This window comes from Mytilus galloprovincialis, chromosome 5 (assembly GCF_965363235.1).
Source record: "Mytilus galloprovincialis chromosome 5, xbMytGall1.hap1.1, whole genome shotgun sequence".
In the NCBI taxonomy this organism is placed as follows: domain Eukaryota; kingdom Metazoa; phylum Mollusca; class Bivalvia; order Mytilida; family Mytilidae; genus Mytilus; species Mytilus galloprovincialis.
The window spans coordinates 23,623,780-23,636,014 of NC_134842.1; positions in this window are offsets into that span (position 1 = coordinate 23,623,780).

Genomic DNA, 12,235 nt, shown 5'->3' on the forward strand with positions numbered 1-12,235 from the left:
AAAAGTAGGAAAAAATCATTAGGTACTACTCCACAGTTAGAAAATATCTTTAAAAAGAGCCACCGAATGTTTTATCCTATCCTATTCCTGGAATTCTAATACACAAACCTAACTGTATGTGTTGTACATGTGCATATGCTTGAATTCAATATCTTCTATAGATTTGATTTTCAAAAGTTAAAACGGTGAAAAATAATTCCTTTTATATGAATCCATGGCATTCTTCATTTATTTACCATAAAATATTGCAAAAAGGGGTGAAAATGTCACATATCCCCCCCCCATTTGAATAAAACTAGAATTTCAATGCCTTTGAGTGATACCTTTTTTTTCACAAAGTTCATGCGATAAAAAGTTGGAAAAAAACATTACAATAATTTCCGGACCAATGTATGATACGGACATGCAAATACGGACTGTCATACAGAAAACAGCCTACATTACATACATTACATAATCTTGAAGTTCATATAAACACAGTACAAAGGCTATTTTGATACTCAGCTATCGAAAAATGAATTTTATTGCACACTAAAAAACGCACAGGGGCCTAAATGCGAAACTACACACCTAACTGTGGAGTGCTATCTTACAACATGACGGGTGCCACATGTGGAGCAGGATCTGCTTACCCTTCTCGAGCACCTGAGATCACCCCTAGTTTTTGTAGGGGTTCGTGTTGTTTATTCCTTAGTTTTCTATGTTGTGTCATGTGAACTATTGTTTGTCTATTTGTCCTTTTCATTTTTAGCCATGGCGTTGTCAGTTTATTTTCGATTTATGAGTTTGGCTGTCCCTCTGGTATCGTTCGTCCATCTTCTAAAGACGATCTATTTTTTATATTTGGTTAAAATTCTAAAGGAACAAGAAACAGACATATGATTATCAAGGATATTTACTCTTTTAAGAGTCACGATATTTCAAGCCTTTTGATTAAAACTTTCAAAGAGAAGTGTTTAGAATGTTTATTTTGATCTAGGTTATCCTAAAAAGAAAATGAATATAACGTCCGACTTAATATGTTTTCTAAATTAATGTTCAGTCAAACCACCACTTTTAAAATGCTTTTCAAAATACAGAACAATTCATAGTGCTCGGATTTTAACGAAACTTGATATTCATTTTGAAATGGTTTTTGATACCACAAGAACATGTATTACTTTATTGCCAACGTTTAACTATGACAATTTGACATATTTTTATGATCTTCATAATATTATAGTAACATATTCTCACTAAAACAGCAGAATGTGCTATGTATCCCAAACAGATAGATTAATATCAATGGTATAAAATACGTTCGCAAATACATTTATTTTTATATTAATGTTCCTCGGAGAATAAATTCTCGAAAATATTCATGTTTACATAACACTATGTTATTTTATTTTTTTTTTATTCAAAACGCCAATTACTTCCTAGTCAGATTTTTTACAATAACAAGTAGGAAGAATAACATTATTTGACAATCCTGCTTTCATACTTAATTTTTATCACTACAAAAATGTATCAGTTTTGTACTAGAACTAGAACGTTTTTTGTTTGAAGTTGGAACCAAACATGTTTTTACTGAGAACGTGCCAAACTATGGATAATTGGAACCGGTCAGATGTCCAAGGGAGGCAGTTTGTTGTCTGTTGACATTTAAGTGCAAATGTTCCCATTTTTTTTCATAAAACTCACTAACTGAGAAAATTCCGTTTTACCTCATACATGTCATAAATGATATTAATCAAACGCGTTAACTATTTGAAATTCTATACAAACTTTGGTGTCGATGTTAAAGGACATTAACTTTAAAATTTCATTTCGATATCGTCACATCTGAAGCAAATTGTAGGACATTTCTGATTTACGTTTTTGCATTAAAATATTACTCAGAATATGTGTTCAATTAAAGAAAAAGTTTTTATCCATATTTTGCCTTTGTTTTACTTGGCAAGCAAAGGAGAAAGACTAACTGTTTTTTTGCTAAGACCAATTTTTAATAATAAAGTAAGTCCCGGTTCCCACGGAAACACTGTACTTTTTGCGTTTACTAATCAATTTTCCTCCAGTTTTCGAAATCTATTAAAGACAATTGATCTTTGGTATCAAGAGTCAAAGACATTAACTATCGGAATTGACCCCTGTAGACTGTACTATATTTCATAAATAAAGGCAACAGTAGTATACCGCTGTTCGATTGTCATTTATCGATTGAAAGAAAACAGATCCGGGTTACAAACTAAACCCGAGGGAAACACATCAACTATAAGAGGAAAATAACGAAACAACAGAAACACTGAAGTGCAACAAAAATCAAACGACAATGCAACACACACAGAAACGAACTATAAGATAAGCCAAGACATTTCCCTGACTTTGTTCAAAAGAGGGACGAAAGATACCAGAGGGACATTCAAACTCATAAATCGAAAATAAACTGAAAACGCCATGGCTAAAAAGGAAAAGGACAAACAGACCAACAATAGTACAAGAACACAACATCGAAAACTAAAGAATGAACAACACGAACCCCACTAAAAACTAGGGATGATCTCCGGTGCTCCGGAAGGGTAATCAGATCCTGCTCAACATGTGGCACTCGTCGTGTTGCTGCAAGGCAGGTATTAAAGTGGTCTCCTAAAATACGGTAAACAAAATTGTTACAGCATTTTATTTTGACAACAACAATTCGACAATGAGAAGAAACAAGAAAATGGTTGAAAATGTTTAAGACATCAATCCACATGTGTTTACCTAAAATCTAACGTTTCTCCGTAAGAGAAATAATCCACACCAAAAGTTCAAATGTTTTCTTCTTTTCATTGTATTCGATGAGAAGCAACGAGAATAAGGGTAATCAATTCAAAACTCAAAAAACGTATATAGAGCTTGACGTATCTCTTTCTTAAGATAATTACAAAGCAACCAAATGTTTTGTGATTACGGTCGACATGTGTAATCAATGCAAACTCCCCAACAGTTCCAGCTCCGCATACCTATCTACACTGATGGAATAAATGAAAATAGTTCCGGAACGGAAACGATCACTGTACGGAGTTCGCATTCAATGGGTACAATTGTCAACTCAAAGAAGTATTCTCGATTGAAAGAAATAGCAGATAGCTCTATTACAAATGATGTATAGGACAGCCCAGGAACGATTAAAGAATCTCAAGTCGAAAAAAGTAAAAACAAAAATAGCCTACCGATATTCAAATCTTATTAATGGTTTTCCAAGAAACGAATCAATCTAATGAAGAAAAGTAAGACATCGCATATACTAAGAAAGAAGCGAAGCCCAGCTGTGTTGACAGGATGAGTCGTCATTTTCAGCATAAATTTACAGGAACACCCCTATGCTCTGTAGAGTAGGAACAAGCAAAAGCATAACGCATTAATTGAGATATCTAAACACCAACCGATGAAGCAGACAACATAATCATTCGATAGAGCCATGTATGATTGGCAACAAAATTTGACAAAAATGCCAACAATAGTCTTTATAACACTGCATTGAAAAGTGAAGTTTCTATAAATGACTCTTAACAGATACTTCATGGATTCATATGAATTGTATGAAATATGATTGAATATGCAAACTGTTTTCAATATTCATCGATGTAGTTGCATGTTCCAGTGCGTTATAGATATTTGCAAATGAGGACTATGCTCGAATAGCATCATGTTAAGTCAAAATGTCGATGGTTTGATGTTCGAATCGTTTCAATATTGAATGAGAAGGGATAACACCATATGAAAATCCTCTTTTATTCCTTTTTGTTTTCATTATCACTATTTTTTTTGGATCGGTTTCTTTTCAACTTAATATTAAAAACGTTTTTTTTTTTTTTTGGGGGGGGGGGGGGGACGCGCGCCTAACAATCAACCATTCCATCAGTCAGGTTTTCAATGACGATACTTCCTGTCCATAATTAACTTATTGTCTGCTGACATTTTTGTGTCAATTTGTCCATATTTGTTTCATAACACGCCTGAGTTGTTATGATACTTTCAATATTATAGCTGTGTGATAATTAAAAGTTTTAGCTAGTTCAAAATATTACCACTCATGCTATATAGTGGTAATGTGAAAGGACAAAACTTTCCCACAAAAGCATTTTTCATATCGTCATAGCATTAATAAACTAGTCATTTGATAAAAACAAATCGACCCTAAAAATACTTTTCAGGCGATAAATAAAGGCAACAGTAGTATACCGATGTTCAACACTCATAAATCGATAGAAAAAAAAAACCAAATCCGGGTTACAAACCAAAACCGAGGGAAACGCATTAGATATAAGAGAACGACAACCCAACATTAAAATGTAACACACACAGAAACGAACTAAGCATTAGACAAAATCCTATGAGAATAACAAATATAACATCAACACTAAATATCTGAATTAGGGATAGAAAATTACCGTGACACGTCTAATAATAATGTGAATTCACACTCAAATATAAGAGGAAACAAACGACACAAACGAAACACAACGTTAAACTGTAACACACATAGAAACGAACTATAATATAACAATGACCATATTTTGACTTGCTACAGGACATTTTTTAAAGACAAAAATGGTGGGTTGAACCTGGTTTTGTGGCATGCCAAACCTCCCTCTTTTATGGCCATGTAAAATATAACATTAAAATGACAACACAACATTACAGGACTACAATACAAATAAATAGGAGAACACAATTGACAAAGAAACACACAAATAATAGCTAACAAAAGGCACCAGGTTTAAAATCTAATACGCCAGAAGTGTGTTTTGTTCACACAAGGCCCATGCCACCAGGGACGCCCAGATACAAAATTTTGAAAGCCAAAAACAAGTACAAAGTTGAACAGCATCGAGGACCAAAAGTTCAAAATGTGTGCCAAAAACGACCAGGGTTTTCTGTTAGATATACTCAATACAAAATTATGTTTGTCTTTTTTTAATATTCCCTTTTCATGATTTGTCGAACTTCTGTTTTTCCTATGATTAATTTTGATTATGTTTTTCTAATTACTAACGGGGAAACCTTGCTGTATTTTGTTATTTTTGTTAATTTTAATGTCCCGTCACTTTTTGAAATGTTTCAGAGACAAAAGAACGCGAATTATTGTAGTGATGATTGGTAACAAATTATCGAAGACAGAAACTGTTATGAAAAAAGTAAAATCATAAAATTACTGAACTCAGGGGAAAATCAAATCAGAAAGTCCCTAATCACATGGTAATATTAAATGACAAAGCACATCAAAAACGAATGGTCAATAACTGTCATATTCCTGACTTGGTACAGGCACTTTCAAATGTAAAAAATGTTGGATTAAACGGTTTTATAACGCTTAACCTCTCACTTTATACGACAGTGTCAACAAATGTCGTTATATTTACAAAGATGTGTGAACTAAACAAACATCTATACTATTAAACGAGAAGACCTCATTTTTGGTGTCGCTTCTCTTCTTTCCACAATAAATTAATCAACACGCCTCTGTGTCCTATAGGTACAGTGCATAGTCGCATTTGTCATCCATTCATATGATTATTCAGATTGAGTTATTTTAGGAGAAAAACGAGAAAAAAGGCATCCGGGTATTGTCCCGTCATTGTACAAATTTTAAGTCAGATAAGACTTCCGGTTTGCGTTTTTCTGTATAATTTGAACATGCATATACTACGAATAAAGTGTATTTTCAGAATTTTATCTGCTATCATTTTCAAGTTTACTATCCACGGCAGTCACAGAGTTTATTAAATAGAGAGGGTCTGTATACTATATCAATGATCACCATGGATCGATTAGTAAACTTAGAATTGAAAGTAAATACGCTTTATTTATATAGTAATGAATCGGTTCATAATATACAGATAAGCGCTAAAATTATTCATGTGAACTTTTGATACTTTTTCTGAAATTCTCCAGTCATTAAATCTTTTACAAAATTCATTGATTACAAAAAAAAGGAGATGTGGTATGATTGCCATGTTGAGACAACTCTCCACAAGAGACCAAAATGACACAGAAATTAACAATTATAGGTTACCGTACGGCCTTCAACAAAGAGCAAAGCCCATACCGCATACTCAGCTTCAAAAGGCCCCGAAATGACAATGTAAAACAATGCAAACGAGAAAACTAGCGGCCTTATTTATGTACAAAAAATGAACGAAAAACAAATATGTAACACATAAACAAACGACAACCACTGAATTACAGGCTCCTTACTTAAATAAATGTTCATAACATACTAAATGTATGTTCATATTGAAATTGATAGAAAACCAAAAATTGGGAACTTTGGAAATAAAGGTGGAGGGTAAAAAAAAAATATTTTCCTGTCCCCAATAACCTATGACTTATGATACTTTTGCTGAAATTCTCCAGTCATTCTGTATTTAACAAAATTCTTCCAACAACACTTTACATACTGATACTTTAAACTACGCTCTGAATGCCCGCGATTTCGCGGGTGTGTTCTAGTAATAAATAAAATAGTAAAAAAATGAATCGACCATGGTTGACTGCACTAACTTTTATCTCACAAAAGCGGTAAACCCCTTGTTAAAAATTAATCAGAGAAACCGTAGATGAAAAACGATGATAGAGGTTTGTTTGCCAATCACGGTACTGGATTACATTTGACCAAATCAATACGACCTCAGATCAGTTTGAAGCTGCTAGCACGTCTATTGTCAAAACTTTAAAACCGTACGTCGTAGAGACAAAAGGTTTGTGACTTTTTAACACAATACTATGAGAATTTGTGAAATTAATGTATATATCGAGCAATTTTTATCGATACAACATAAAGGATAGATAATCGAAATAGCTCTTTCAAGCTAGATTTTTTCCAACATTGTCCACGCGCATGTAAAAGGTACTTTTATACTAAAAGAAGGAAGAAAACTGCAAAGCTAATTTAGATTTAGAATATAGTAAGATAGTTATTTATATACTTAAAGATTCCAAAAAAGGCAGCCAAAACCAACTAGTTTCTCTATGTAGAAAGTCATGTTTTCTTTGACCCTTAATGACGTCTTTGCATTACTTTGAGACACAATAGACCACTTTCGAGTTTGACATTGAACTCGTCAGTTATGCGCGTGTTTGTGATGCCATTTACCAGATAGAGGGGATCGCCTGTATCCTTGCACTATTAAAGTTCACCAAGAGTCTTAGTGATCGTCATGTGCAGAATAAACTAGAAAAAGTGTTTGTTCTGTAGGTACTTATTCACAATTCCCTAATAACACTTGTGCTGATTGTCAATTATGAGAATCCAATTTGCCGAACAATACGTGCATTATAGCATCATCGTTTTGCAATCATTTGCTCAACATGGGAACTGAGGGGACGATGCCCCATAACAGACGAATCATACAAAACCCAAACCAAAGCAGAAATATGACAGTTGTTTTCCATTCGTTTGATGTGTTTTAATATTTGATATAGCCATTTGATTATTTACGTTTTGAATTTTCCTCTGAATTCAGTATTTTTTGTGATTGTACTTTTTGCTACTTAGCTTACATTTCTGTAAAATAAAAATGAATGGTGGTGTCGGAATAAATAAGCCTAACTATTTAATGCTATTAAGTTTCATGAATTAGATTTCGAGTATTATAATGCAAGAACAAAAACACTTGACTTGGATAAAGGCGATAATTTTTGTCGTCACTAAATTACCAGCTGTTTGTTGGCATTTGGTGCAAACTTTAAACCTTATAGTAGTTCAAGAATTAATTAAAAAAAACTATTTACACAAATACTTTTTCTTGATAAATTACAGATGAAGAAAAGTTAATGATATTTTTCCACAAAAGATCCTTAACATTTTTTCAACTTGGCAAATTTTACTCAGAGTATGATTTAAATACATTTGTTTTTCGGTATTTTAATCCCCGTTTATCAATTTGTCTGTTTTGTACGAACTTTTCTTTCAAGAGGATATATTTTTTTTTACCAATGAAAAATGTCAATGAAACAGCTTACTGCATTTCTAACACTTAATTTATGTTTCCCTTTTTTCGAAACCTGTTTACGACAAAGGTATGTGATGTATATAAATAAACCCATCATAGATACCAGGATTGGAATTTTATATTTCCGCCAGACGAGGTTTTCGTCTACAAAAGACTCATCATTGACGATCAATAAAAAAAAGTACGAAGTTGAAGAGCACTCAGGACCAAAAAACCATAAACGTTTCGCCAAATACAGCTATGGTAGAAAAGCGTTAGAAAAAAATTAAAGTTTTGGTAACAGCTAATTTATAGTTATGAAAGAGGGACGAAAGATACCAAAGGGAAAGTCAAACTCATAAATCCAAAACAAACTGACAACGCCATGGCTAAAAATGAAAAAGACAAACAAACAACAGCACACATGACACAACATAGAAAACTAAAGAATAAACAACACGAAACAACATGAACATACATGATAACTCAAGTCATAAGTGCTGACTACTGGGCTGGTGATACCCTCGGGGAATTAAAACTCCATCAGCTTTGAATTCGACCCAGCAGTTGTAAATAAACTCGTCATAGATAACAGGATTAAAATATTATATTTACGTCAGCCGCGCGTTTCGTCTACAATCACGGTATCAAGTATCCGATTCTGTCCTTCAGATATCACTATCTTTCCTCAAGGGGTCAATTTCCTAAAGGCAGTGCATAATCATATATAGGATGAAACACAGAAACTATATAACGTAGAGGAGAACCGAAGGATGGGAAATGTTAATTTTGTTCGAGGCTTTACTTAAAGACAGGTTGAACAAAAAAATCACCAAATCCTTATCAGTGGAAAGTAAAATCACAAAAATACTGAACTCAAAGCAAAATCAATTCGGAAAGTCCATAATCACATGACAAAATCAAATAACAAAACGCAACAAAAACAAATGGACAAGAACAGTCATATTCCTGACTTGGTACAGGCATTTTCAAATGTAGAAAATGGTGGATTGAACCTGGTTTTATAGCTAGCCAAACCTCTCACTTGTATGAGAGTCGTATCACATTCCATTATATTGTCACCGATGCTTGAACAAAACAAACAGACACAATAGTTAAAAATGTCAAAAATAGGGGTACAGCAGTCAACATTGTGTTATCATATTAATCACTATAAAAACAACAAATGTAACGAAGAAGCACACATCAAATTAACATCCTCATTTTGATTATATTATACGATTTTATTTGTCTATGTAAGGACGGAGGGTTTTGAGTACTAGTGTAAAATTGCGCGTTTGAAATTCACACAGGTAGACATGAAATAATTTTGTCGTTCAAAGTATGACGGGATGCATAAATACAGTCACGCAAAATAGATATAACAAAAACTGACTAAACAGTATAAAGTTATAATAAATAAAATAATAGTGTGGTTCAAAGTATGACGGGATACATAAGTACAGAGTCACGTCAAATGTATATCACAAAAAAGTGGGTTAACAGTAAAAGTACTATTAATAAATAAAATAATTTTGTCATACAAAGTATGACAAGATACATAGGTATAGAGTCACATCATAAAATAATTTTGTCGTTCAAAGTATGATGGGATACATAAGCACAGAGTTAAGTCAAAAAGGATATCTAAAAAAAAAACAGACTTAACAGTAAAAGTAATATTAATAAAGACAAATAAAAGAATAATATAACACGTTATTAAGATGATAAACAACGTCAGTACGTAAAATCTATACTTCAAGACCATCGTGTATTATTTGTTGATATTATAAGTTGATACGGAATATTTATCAACAAGTTCTGGGTACCTTCCGATGAACTTTTTTTAGAAAAAGGACGAGACGTTCTTTGACATACCCCTGGTTCATAAACTTTCTGCTCAGACATTGGTGACGTTTTACAAAGTCTGAGTAGGAGCTGGAAGCTCTTGAATACCGAATAAAATGGGAAATGTATATTCCATATGCAGGTGAAGTTGGTATATTACTACTAAGGTGGGGGAAATTGATAATTTCAAAATCAAAATCGTCTCGTTTGTCATAGATTCTGGTACTAAGATGACTGTGTATGTCAAATTCGAGGTATAAGTCTAAAAATGAGGCGGAGGAAGCCGTGTCTGTTGTCTCTTTAATTTCTAGTTCTGGTGGATATATTAATGGAACCCAATCAGAAAAGTTCGGATTGTTAATGGAAAGAACATCATCAATATATCTGAAAGTGAAATTAAAAAACCTGGCTTCTTTGATCTTCTTGTTTTGACAAGTGTCTGAAGGAACTCCGATTCATATGAAAATAAGAAGAGGTCAGCAAGGAGATGCGCGCAGTTCGTTGCCATATGAATGCCGACAATTTGTTGAAAAAGTCTACCTCCAAACTCAACAAATATGTTGTCGATAAGAAACTCCAGCATACTGACCACTTGTTCTTTTGTGTAGCATGTTTTACCTTTTTGTTTGTCACTATTAACGAAATATGCCTTATGAAATCCCAAAGTAATAAATTTATAGCGTATGCTACCATTTTTATGTTGAAAGGCATTGTGGATTATTTCTTTTAGGCGATTTTTCAATTTCACATGGGGAATGGTGGTAAACAGGGTTGAAAAATCAAAAGTTTTGATTGAACTAACTTCAGAAAAAGACCGAGATTTAAAATAGTCTAGAAGTTCTTTAGAATTTTAAAGAATCCACATATGGTTAATACCACTACGCGAGTAAACAGTTTCACAGTATTTCTGAAGACCCTCTTTCACTGCGGATAGAATTTTAGTCAATCTAATGGACAATTCTTTAGTTGAACATGAAGATGAGCCAGCAATATACTGTTGTTCGTATGAAGTTTATGAAGTTTTGGTACCCAATACAAACAAGGTAAGTCCTCCGATTTGGTGTTCAATGTAATGTTTATTGTTTATGGAAGATATTAGCCAGCAAAATAGAGAGCAGAGTGCAAATCCTTATATAAGCACGAATATTAGCACAAAGCAGCTTACATACTTTTGAATAACTGCTCACAATAAAGAAAATAAAATTATTCCAAGATGGCTACGACTATTTATGGTTAACTGTATTATTTCAAATATGTCGTCACTTGGCGTTGAGGTATTGACTTATTCGGATGTGTCTATTTTTTGTGTTGCATTTTGTCGGGTTATGTAATGTATTTCGGTTGTTTCTTGTAATTAGTTAATACTTCAGTTTTATCATGTATATCTTTTGTATAGTCATTTTATAAAATTTACTGTTTGCAAAAGTACAAATTACTCTAAATAATAGGGATGTTCTGGTACCAAACAGAAAAACTTTGAACTTGTTTCGGCTTTCAAACTTTTGTATCTGGGCGTCACTAGTAAGTCTTGTGTGGACAAAATGCACTTCTGGCGTACTATAATTTTAGACTTGTTGCCTTTTGTTAGCTATTATTCGTGTGTTACTTTGTCAATTGTGTTCTATATTTTTATATTGTAGTCCTGTGTGTGTTACATTTTAACGTTGTGTTTCCGTTTTGTCGTTTGTTTCCTCTTATTTTCAGTGTGAATTCACATTACTATAAGACGTGTCACGGTACTTATCTATCCCAAATTCATGTAGTTGGTTTTGATGTTATATTTGTAATTCTCATAGGATTTTGTCTAATGCTTAGTCCGTTTCTGTGTGTGTTTTTTTTCCCATGGATTTATGAGTTTTGATCAGCGGTATACTACTGTTGCCTTTATTTAAAAATGACTGATGTTTCATGTTCAAACATACTGAATTATATCTGAAAAACTGTTGCCTTTGATCTTCTTTTAGTAAAAAAATATAAGTTTTGTAGTTACCATGTGACTTATACACTAGAAACGAATTTTGAATGATATGACTGTTGTTTTTTTTAAAACATTTTCCAAGGTAATGCTACGCATACGTTTAACATTTGCAGCAAGTACATAATCAACGACCTCAGTTGTATTCCTTACTCAATGATAGAACATCATCAATATATCGGAAAGTAAAATTAAAGAATTTCGCAAGGTGTTTTTTTCTTTTTTGTCTTTTAGAAGGTTCTGAATGAATTCTGCTTCATACGAGTACAAAAACAAATCGGCCAGTAGGGGTGCACAATTAGTACCCATTGGAATACCGACTGTCTGTTGAAATATAAATCCTCCAAACTCAACAAATATATTGTCGATCAAAAAGTCCAGCATTTTGATAATATCATCTTCAGTATATTTTCTTGAAGATTCAGTGTGATTCTTGACAAAATATGAATTAGTG